This window comes from Haliaeetus leucocephalus, unplaced genomic scaffold (assembly GCF_000737465.1).
Source record: "Haliaeetus leucocephalus isolate CR32 unplaced genomic scaffold, Haliaeetus_leucocephalus-4.0 Scaffold566, whole genome shotgun sequence".
NCBI lineage: Eukaryota > Metazoa > Chordata > Aves > Accipitriformes > Accipitridae > Haliaeetus > Haliaeetus leucocephalus.
The window spans coordinates 1,290,710-1,300,140 of NW_010973002.1; positions in this window are offsets into that span (position 1 = coordinate 1,290,710).

The window sequence follows — 9,431 nt, forward strand, 5'->3', positions numbered from 1 at the left end:
CGCTGCGCCCCGCTGCCTTGCGCTGCGCTGCGCCCCGCTGCGCTGCCCTGCCCTGCCCTGCCCTGCGCGCCCGCGGCGGTAGGTGGCAGCAAATTTTCACAGCACGGGAGGAGGCCGAGCCGTCCCCTTCCCCCTTCCCCGCGGCTCGGCGCCGCTTCTGCCGTTTTTCCAGGAGAGGGAGTCCTTACCCAAGCGATGAGGAGTAGGCCCGCCGAGCGCTTTCTCTCCTGGGTGGTGGCAGCCAGAGGAATAAAGTGTCTTTTGTCTGTAGCTCTCCTTCAGGGCTTCCCCCCCCCCCCCCGCTCTTAGTACATATTGGGGGCGGGGGGAGTAAACAAACTGCCTTAAAATTCAAACTGCGAAAGATGTCCTGAAACCCACTTGGAAGTGTCTTGGAATAAACCAGCAATGGACCATGGAAGAATTGTTTACTTTAAATCTGTGCAAATACCATAACCTTTTTTGGATAAGAAAATCTCCGTTCATACTACTTAAACAAAACTCAGTCGTAGAAAATGCTAATTGCTCTATTTTCTTTGTGTACGGAGGTTGCACTTGTCTTTCCGTGAACGGTAAGACAGCTAATTTTTTAAAAGGTGATTGCAAGTCATATTTTGTACAGCGTTTTACTTGATTATTTGCTCTGTTCTGGATTTGTAGTATACTGCCATTAGATCTTACAATAATGTTCTACTCTGCAAATTTTTAAGGTTCAAATAAAGTTTAATTGTTTGCAAACTGTTATGATGCTAATAATTCAACAGCCTGCTGTGTTACTAATGAAATTACTTTGTTATGATTAATTTGGAAAATAGTGTGTTGATTGTAGTAATTAAGCACAACAAGGTGAAGTAAATGATTCTAATGCCATCTGGCCTCCAGACTGAATGAAGAAATGAAATGGGGCTGTCATTTGAATTTATTCAGAGAAGTAAGGGTAATACAAATGCTTTTTATAGCAGAGGCACCCGGATATAATCATGCCACTCTCTAGTATTTTTTCATGTACTTCTACATACAGATAAATGCTTCACATATTTTTTCCAGCATCTAGTTAGGATATACCTCTTTGTGCATACTGCCACTAATTACATGTACTGATGGTAGTGTATGCACTGGTTCTTCCATCAGAGAGATCTATGGATAAGATTTAGAGACATGACGTGCATCAACCTACCTTTTGCTCCTCTACTAATGATAAAAACTTTTTTTTGACTGGAATTAAGCTGAGTGTGAATGCTAATTAAGATCCCATTCTATATTCAAAGCTAAATGCATAAACTTTCTTCTTTTTTGGCTCTGAAGTCTGGGTATGACACAGCATTAGAAGGAGTGTAAAGAATAACCCTTTAAAACCTGATCCAATAACTGTTGAAACTGAGAAGCTATTGAATTTGGTTGCTTCTGGATCAGGCGCTCAGAACAGTGACGCAAAAACAGGCACTACAATTTCAAAGTGCCTTTTGCTGAATACTCCTTGTCCTCTTTCTGAAAGGGATGCAGTTATTTCCGTAAGCTGATCTAAACAAAAGAAAGGCACTAATTTCTCTGTAGCCAAAAGATTGAAATCCATTTTTCTATCTCAGGTAAAGCAAAATGAAGTTGTGGCTGTAGATCAGAGTCCTGGCTTGATAAAGTTTACTGGGATCTGTAGGGAAGCTGTAAAATATTAAAAGATGGGATGAAAGTACCCAGGTGGATGACAATGGCATGCTTTTCAGCTGCATGAGCCATTTGATGTTTTTCTCATCTCTCTCCCTCAATTGATGAAAAATTTATTAGTATGTAACTGTGGGAATAAGCCTATGCATGGAAACCTTATAAACAACTTTCCACTTTACGTAGTGCAATGTACTGATAAACTGCAAGACCTTCACTTACCAGGGTTTCTCTGAAGCTGACACTTCTCAGACAAGTGTCTGCTTAATTCCATCTTTATTTAGAAAAACTGACACTGAGCTCAGTGAAGAGTGCTCTGCCAAATCTGCATCTCTGATTTAGAGTTCGTTTCCTGCCCAGCATCCTGTGTCTTACTGTGAGGGACCAGCACCAACCAACTTCAAACTATGGACTTAAAATTGTGGATTGAAGCTGGGTGTAAGCACAGTGTTTCATGCTTGTGGGATGAAATTGTGTCTTGGCCAGTCTCTCCTTGCCACAGGAAGAAGCAAATGGGGGCAGAGATGGTGACAGGATGTGTAGGTCAAGGGGATGCTGCTTTTTTTATCCAACTGTGTTGTGCCATGGAATATATATGTATATATTTTTTCCCTTTAAATTGTAAAGTGGATCAGGCAGTGATAAGCCATGAATTGTTAAATCATAGTCTTTTATGGATTTCTTTAGGAGTGATTTTGTAATGGGTTCTAGACAATTCTGTTTCTGCTGCCTGGAATTTTCCTTAGTCCCAACTACCACAGAGAAATTCGTAGGGAGCTGGGTTCAAAGCAAAGTAGAGGAAAAACCTCTGCACCTGAAAGCTATGCCGACATGAGTCAGATTTAAAACTGGAAATGTCAGCTTCTTCCCAGCCTTTTGGGAGGAACAAGTCTTTCAATTAACAGGAAAAACTTACAAATCCAAAGAGTCATCTTGTAGCAATGTGTGGGAGAATAAAGTACAACAATGCAGGCAGTCTGAGAATTGCTGCTGGGAGATGAAGAGGCAGATAGTTTCAAATGCCACTAAAACCCGTTTATTAATTTTCTCCTGTAGCAAACTGATGTGTTGGAACTTTTATCCTAAAGTAGCCTCAGTGTCTCACAACCAGTAGAACAGACTTCCTTTCACCCTCTATTGTAAAGCATGCTACTCCATAAAGATATTTGATGGCTAATGAGCATTTTACAGCACGACTTTAAAGTTTATGCTGTGAGATGAAAAAAAAAAAATCCACATTCAGTTACAGTGGGAGGATTTATGTTGGCAGAATAGAATTACCAGTTTGGCCACTTCCAGTCTGCCGTAATTGCTTGCATATTTGTAAATAGCGCCATGGGATTTTTAACGGCCACAGGCAATCAGGATTTTAGTTTTACACCTCATGCTACAAGACAGGGTATGTAGCACCACAGAACTGACCCCTGTGCAGAACTGCCTGGGTTAAAGGAAAAAAAGTATTACACAGGATCATTATCAATCTTTCAAACGCCAGCAGCATGGAAGTGTGCCTTGGCAGTCTCCCACCCAAGAGCTGACATGGCCCAATGCTGCTTTTTAATAGTCAAATCTAATAGGGTCAGCATGAGAAGAGCAGAGCGCAGACAGTCTGACAGGCGTGGGCAACTCAGTTTATTCATTGGCAGTCTTCAGCCTCTGAGACTTGTTTCAGTTTGGAAGGGAAAAGATGAAATCTGTGAACAGTCATGTGGCATCAGGGAAGCAGAGGGACCTTCTTCCTTTTCTGCTGCTCTCTTCCGAGAGGACTGCCATTCTTTCCTTATATTTAAATTAAAAGCAGCCAGGCATGAATGCACACGTATGTGTGGGAAGGAGTGGGTTTTATACTGTAGTGACTTACAATCATGTTTTGATGCTGGTTTCTCCTTTCTAAAAGGTGTTCGTGTCTGCATGCTCATAATAGCCACACTACTACAGAAAAATGGTATTTCTAGCTTTTTAAAAAATTATATTTCCAGTTGTTTAAAGGCTCTATTCTAGTAACTTCTCTCGTCCTACGTTTCCCATCGCGATAATACTGTTAGTGCATTATGTCAGGTGCCTCCTATCAAAATCTGTGTGTCTTTTGTGACACTAATTTTTATTTGCCTGTACCAATAAAATACTCCAGGCTCATTTTTTTGCAACATCTTTTCCCCTTATTTTCAAGGTAATTTTGGACTTAGTTTTAAGGTATTAGATGACAATAAAGGGATGTGGGGGGGTAATCTATGCATCTAGATTTCCATTACTTAACAGAAAAATAGGCAATGCACGTTACCAACTATGACAACTGTTTTAGATGGTCTATAAACTAACCAGCTTCCTATCCATTCATTCTTTTCTGCTTCTGAGACTGGCACATTACAGATGATGTGGGTACTTAACCACTTCTAGACTGAGATTACCTATTCAGCTACTTACTGTCTTATGATAGCCACCCAAGGTCACCTATAGGTCATTATCGATTTGTGACCAGAATTGCCTTCCTTCTAATGTATCTAGCACTGCTTTGAAGGCAGCATTCAGGAAACAAGCATCTTCTCTCATGGGCTTTGTAAATTTTCGGAAGGTGAGTGAAACTTCAAAATGCAAAGGCATGATCCAAAATAATCTCTCTCACCAAGCCATGTTTATGACTTGCACTTCTGTAAATACTCTGTCTTCACTGTACTCCTGCATCCATTTACTTATACAAAATAATGAAGAGGAGAACGTGTACCATGAGGCGTCTTCCCGAAACGTCAGATTTTTACAGAATTGGGTCAAATTGATGTTTCAGGTGCAGACTAAGGAAATGCCTGCTTGAGAGCGTGAACCTGAATCTGTACCAATGGTAGTCTGTGTCAGACTTAGTCAAGCAGTGGAGAAGGAAGACTACGTGGCTGGCCCTTTGCTGAAAACTGATCCTTACTGATCTATGTTCAATATCATCTTGGGCCCTTCAGCTGCAGTGTTGCTACTGAACATGTCTAATAAATTCAGTGAGCAATTTATGCAGGTGTTTGTCCATCAGGTGTGGATCGGGGTTTTGAGTTATAGCCTGATCTGACAGAATGGCATATGAAACCATGATGTGATACGTCCCTGTTTACGTATCCTCAGACAAGCTGATGATTCCAAGAAGTGTACGTGGACCACAAGGGGTTTTCATCATGCCTATTTCATTAAATAGTAAAGGTAGTGTATTTCAGTGGAATTCTATTTTGCACATTCTGGTTGAGGTTGCCCCTGTTAAGGAGGCCTTCATGTAAAATACCCTTGCTTAGTTGTCATAACATTTGAAATGTGGGGAATATATGTTATGGTAATGCAGTCTAAAATTGACCAGACTGACTCATAGGGATCATTGAACAGAGTACTGACCAGCTACTGAGAGCATATTTATTTCATTTGGTAAATAGTGTTTGATTATGAATTAATTGTGATAATTCAGACAATTATTTCAGTAATTTTGTCTAGTTAACAGTAACAGTAGACATACTGTTTGCTAAATGTATTAACTGAAATTACAGTAGCTATTCAGACTACATTCATCATAATACTAGCATCTGCCCTTCCTACGTCTGCGGGCTCTTGAATGTTTTGCTCATCCTAAGTGTTGTCATTTCTGCTGGTATTACAGAAAAAAATTGAAATGTAGGCAGTTGTCAATGACACAAATGTCTTCTGTCTTTTCCGTTGTCTGCTTCTTGAAAACAGTCAGTTCTGCATGTACAGTCTGAAACAAGGGAATTTAGCTGTGTGACTCCCCCTTAACCTCAATGAAAGTTATGTAGGTAATTCTTAATGTGAGGGCACAGTATTAACTCCTTATTGACAATAGTAAGCATTCAGTCACGTAGTTCCCTTGGCTTAATTGGCAGTGCTCCTAAAAATTCCTACTCATGTGAAATACAGGATTTAAAATCAAGTTGTTAGTGTTGTGGGAAGTTAATTTTTGTGATTTAAAGGATACCCCTAACCATGAGCTAACCACCTGGATATAGGCTGCCAGTTTAGCTATGAAGTATTTCCTGATGTTCAAAATCACTCTGTGCCCAGCACTTAACAAATACGGGGAGTATTATGAACGCAAGGCGAATGGCTTTGGTGGTTCTGGTCTCCAGCTGCCCAGAGAAGATCTCCTCAGTGCAAGATAGTTCCTGTAACCAGGTGGAAGTATCTAACGTGCTACTCATTTCGAACTCCCAGTTCACACACCGATGGTCTGTAGACTCTGGGCTGAGGTCTGATTGATTATGCCAGGATTAATGGGGACTTACTCTTCCGAAAACATCAAAGATATGCCAGCTGTACGCCAGTGTAGTGAAAAGTTATGTTTGACCCCGTCTGTTTCATTGTCCCCTCCCTTTCCCTACCAAATCTAAATTGTATAGGGGCAGATATTATTACTGTCTTCAGCAACCTTTATTATAGACAGCTGTCAATGGCAGATGAATGCTTTGACTGTGCCTCTATCCTTCAGCCAAGGACTAAGTGTATAATAATGAGGATTTATCTTGTTATATGGGTATACTGGCACAGAATTATAACATCTGTATATGGGCCACTGACAGTCCCCATGTCTCCCAGTATATTCTATTTTCTCTAGGCCAAATTTATTGCTCTCATAATTAAGTCCAATCCTGAGGACTTAATGGAGTTGCACATTCTGAAAGTAGCAGGAAATACGGCTCTTGCCTGGCCAGGAGCCTGCGCAGTGTCTGCTCCGGTCTGCCTGGGGTGTAATTCCACCCCTTCTGAATAAAGGCTGAGTGACACAGGGCATAGCTTTAGAAGAAACTCTGAATTGGTCATTTTTATCATTTGCTCCATCTCATGTTAGGAATGCTTGAGTGACCTTTTGTTCGCAGTAAGGCTTACACCCCTAGTTTGCTAAATGGGATCGGGATCATGTTAATCATTGGATGACACCACGAAATAACAGGCTTACATTGCTCCCAGGTAGAGGCAAATTAGGCAGAAGGTGAAGCTTTCCAATGGTGAGGGCAGCGGAGCGTTGGGGTTGGTTACCTGGGGAGCTTCTGCGATTTCCATTTCTCGAGGATTTGGAGAACCTGCAGGGAATGACCTCACCTGCTAGGAATGACTGAACCATGGTGATTCCTGCCTTGGGGTTGGGGCATGTGCTAAATGACCTCCTAAGATCTGTTCCAGGCCAGTTTTCTGCAATTCTTTAAGTCAGTGGTGAGCTGACACAGCTCTGAAATAGCAGAATAAATACAAGTCCAGTCTTAGTTTTTCTTTGCCTGGTATACTAAAAATGTCGCTGCTCTGTGGATTCACATGTTCCTCATCCCCTTTCAACTTCACAGACTCCAAGCAGGAGCCGACTTCACTATTTCCTGCCCAACAAGCATGGTAGTTCATTACCTCAGTAATTAATTTGGCCCACAGTTAGTATCTTAAAAAAGTTACAGGCTTCTTTCAAGTATCATATACCTTGCTTTGCCTTAAAGCGTGTTTGGCTGTACCAGATATTAAACCAATTTTGAGTATGTGCAACATTACGTTGATTCTAATTGCTGTGGAAAGCACTTCACTTGTGCATTTTTAAGCAAAATAGCCACAATTTCAAATTGTAGCCATTTATTCACCTCAGGTAGTTAAATTTTAGTTACCACTTTGGTGTTGAAATGTCTTAGGAAATAGAGAAAAAGATAAAAATAGTCTTCAGTTTTGTCTGTTGTTTGTTTCCCCTCTTTTGAGAACAGAAAGGGATTTTTCCAGAGTCCACTCAAGTAAATAGAAATGTCAGGTCCACCTGTAAGGATAGTCCTCTTTTTTTTTTTTTTTCATACTCTATAATTGAGTGTATGACATATATTTAATCCTGGCAGTATTCTTTATCTCTGTGAGAAGGCCTTTTAATTCTCTGTGTAAGAAAGTGTTCTGTGATGTGGCTACCTGGTTTTATTGAAACTCACATGTCAGGAAAAAAAAATCATTGCTTTCCCTGTCAAAACTGACAGTAATTACGAGGCCAAATATATAGCTGTGATTGACTTGTAAAACTAAATCTGTAATATTTCAAGTTTGTAAGTTGACTTGTGCAGCTTTCAGGAAATATAACCTAGTATTTTCTTTGCAAACTGACAACTCTTTATCCATTTCTTTTATCGTCTTTGTTTTCATTTGTGAGGGTGGGGAGCAGACAGCATTTATATAGAACGTACTGGATGGCATTTAACAAGTCTGCTTCTGGGGAAAAATAGCATTCTTTCTAGCTAAACAGCAGCTAAAGTAAAGTCAGGAAGGTTTAAGCACACAGTTCCTTTTATGTGCTTCTCTATGCATAATCTTTCAGCAATAAATACTGTATATTGATTACTTAATTGTAATGGAAACATACTTGGACAGGAGCAATGTTATAGCCTATTTACTGCCTTAATTTTTAAAGAGTTTTTAAATTTTAAAATGGATAGTGCACTAAATGCAGTGCTGTGCTCTTCTGTGCAGAACTTGATGTAGAAGGACTTTCTCATCAAGGCTGCATTGCTAAGAGCTCCTTCCATTTCAGCTGCCTTCCTTTCTCTTACCTTTGTAAAACCAGAAAAAAATCTGTAATTGGTGTTTAGCCTCTCTTAGCATGTGTGAAATTCACTTCAGATCAAACAAATGGCTTTAGATTGATTAGTGAAAAAGTCCCCAAATAGGGTTCTGTAGAGAATTTAGATTTATTCAGACTAAGTAGAAAAGTTTCACTTGTTTATTTGCCTAAAATAATCAAACGTGTGCAATAGTTTCCTGATTAATGATGAACATTTCTGAGGACTTGTAATAAAAAGTGATCCTTCTTTGGCTGAAGGAAAAAAAGGCACCTACACATTAAATAAGTGGGTAAACCAAATGCTGGCTTAAAGACTTCCTAAAGGTGAACTAACAGCACTGCCTGAAAAAAAAGTAAAAAGAAGAAGAAATATCTTAAATATCATATAGCATGTAGTCCTTTAGCTGGAGTACAAAAAATAAATACAAGTGTTGAAGCGATATACATTAACAGCCACAAAGAGGCACTTGGAAGTGGCATCCACAATCTTGTATATTGTTTCAAATGTACAATACCAGATTATTTTGGAACAGAAAAGATGAAGTTTCCTTTACAGGAGAAAATACTCTCCATTTTACTTCATCATTTCTAGGCTGTTGGGTATTTGGATGATATTGCTGTTGGGCTTTTAATTTTTCTTTCTTTCTTTTTCTTTTTTTTTTTTTTTTAATTTTAAATCCAAACCAGTGAAGCAAAGCCCGGGAAGTAGTAATTTCTTTGAATCTTAATGCAGTCTGTCTTCTTAATGAGCCTACTGCACTGCCCTGAAAACAGCCCTTTACAAATAAACATGCTGGAAGTGATTTAGCCACAATGTCCAGACTGTGTAAACATCTAATTATTACAATAAAATTGTCAATAAATATACATTACTGCTCCCTTTTCAAATGTTAACCAACTTTCTCTTTGCTTGATAAAAAGGTATAAATTGTATTTTTATGTCTCAGTGGGTTTCGTTTTCATTACTCTGCTTGCTGTTCTCCAGACAAAAGAACGCAGCCTAATGTCTGAGTTATTCCTGGATGGTGAAAACTCCTACAGTTGTTTATTAACATAAAGTGTGATGTTTCCTTTCACAGCAAAATGAACTCGGAGCTTTCACAATCTGATGTTTAGTCACGGCATCTTTTTTTTAAAAAACAAAAACAAAACCAAAAAGGCTATAAAACCTGTTATTGCAGTTGCTGTAACTGTGGGATAGGCACACTATTAAAACCCA